We start from the raw sequence: 2,198 nt of genomic DNA, 5'->3' as shown, positions 1-2,198 counted from the left end.
ACGATACTGCAGTGCAGGGCTCGCAGAGTAAGCACACACGACAACCCCTCCCTCATGACAGAGAAAGAGAAGAGAGAGGACAGAATGAATGCAAGTCCTTTTTCCCTCCTCAAGAGGGGGGAAGAAGAGATCTCATCTCCGGCTGTTACCCTCACAACCACCTATGTTGCTGATAGCACTTATACCCACATACATTGAGACTTGGTAATTAGAAAGAAAAATATATAAATAAATGAATCATGTGGATTTTTGCATACGAGGCATGTGGTATGATATTGTGAGCATGTGTCAACATCATTACTTGTAAGTATGTGCTTGCTTGCTCACCCACCCCTCACTGGGCAGTATAGCTCACCCCTCGTTAATATACCTTTTTAGATGGTGGAACCGAAGCTGAGATGGACAGATGATCAGTGTGGTTTTGAGGCTGTGTCGGCATGACACATTGTAGCTGGATGGATATCTCTTCTATTTGTCCTTTTAACTCTATTATCAATGGTTTGTAAAATTTATTTATTATTATTGTAGCCTGTGGAATTCTTTGTAATGGGCCTATAATATTGTTATTATTATTACTTATTAGTGTAGTAAATTACCACATATATGCTTCCTATGGATTTTATATGCGTATTCTGATTGTGATAGATGTTTTCAAATGGTTGGCTTGGTTACTACACTATGTCCATGATCCTGGGTATTGTAGGCTGACTGGGTTGGGAATCCAATGCCACATACCTTAGCCATATTTGGGGCAGGGTGTGACACAAACGGATTTGCAGCGAAGCACAGAAATGTCATGGAGCGAAGATTTGTGGGCGGTGACCTTATTTGAGAGCTGAGAGTAGGAGTATAAGCAAGAAGCGGCAAGTTGAGAACAGATCATAGGGACAATGGACATGCAACTACCATAGACAACCAGAGATGAGTAGAGTTGAGACTTCAGAGTTGCATCATTCTCCCTTGTTGAGTATGGAGAAGATATGGCAATAGGTGTATAAGTCCCAAGCAAAAGTATCGGTGTTTTTCAAGATGATATTTTAATTTGCTACCCAAAAGATCATCTGAAAATGAAGTAACATGGGTAAAGGTGTTACTTGGAACCACTCTTGGGATGAGATTTTGAACCGATTCATTCTTTGGGTAGGGAAACAGTATGTATTTTACCAAACACTTTTTTCACCATTTCTGTTACCAAATGGAATAAAGAACAAGAATGATCATCCAGGGAGAGTTACCAAATGGACCCAAAGCCTGGGTATACCAATATGCTCAAGTTAGATCTTTTTTGGTTTAGGTGACTCACTAATGTCCGAATTTTAAGAATCACCTCACATGTATATGCTTAGTTTTACAAGAGATTACACATATTACAGAAGAAAAATCTGAAGTCATAGAAACAGATCACCATTGATGAAATCTTTAAAGAAAGATCATTTTAAGCTCTTACCCCCTATTTCTTTGACGATCTCTACTTTGTCTTCATGATAGAAGCTCAATCAAGTCCAATTTACTTCATATTCATCATGCCACAAATTATAGACTTACTGAGGGTCTCCTGATAATGCCAAGTGAGTTTCACCATATGCCACATATGGACTTATTGAAGTGTAGAACATTTCACGCCATGAGCTGGACTTACAAATCCTTGCTGCTACTCATAAGAAAGCCAAGCTCATGATAAAGAATAGACCATCCAATGAACCATTGCTTTACAAATCATCTTGCATACTTATCATATAACAAGTGATGTAATATAAATTGGTTTTAAGTATCTCCGATACCGATACGATACCCTCCGATACGTATCTTAAATTTAGTCAGCCGATACGATACACATCGATACGATACATTGAATTTTTTAAATCATTTCGTATCGATATATATCCTACAATACATACCGATATGCATCAATACACCATTAATACACATCGATACGATACGACATGCCTTGATACAACTCTATGAAAAATATAAAATTGAGGTAAAATGTACGTTTCGGTATGTATTGGTACGTATCGGTGAGTATCGGTATATATCGATCGGTACGTATCGGTATATATCAGCACATATCGGTGAGTATCGATATATATATATATATATATCGGTGAGTATCGATATATATATATCGGTATGTATCGGTGAGTATCGATACGTATCGGCTCTACGGTCATATAATGGGCAATATGGGTAATTTAAAA

The sequence above is a fragment of the Macadamia integrifolia genome, unplaced genomic scaffold, assembly GCF_013358625.1.
Source record: "Macadamia integrifolia cultivar HAES 741 unplaced genomic scaffold, SCU_Mint_v3 scaffold852, whole genome shotgun sequence".
NCBI classification, from domain to species: Eukaryota; Viridiplantae; Streptophyta; class Magnoliopsida; order Proteales; family Proteaceae; genus Macadamia; species Macadamia integrifolia.
This window is presented reverse-complemented; position numbering follows the sequence as displayed.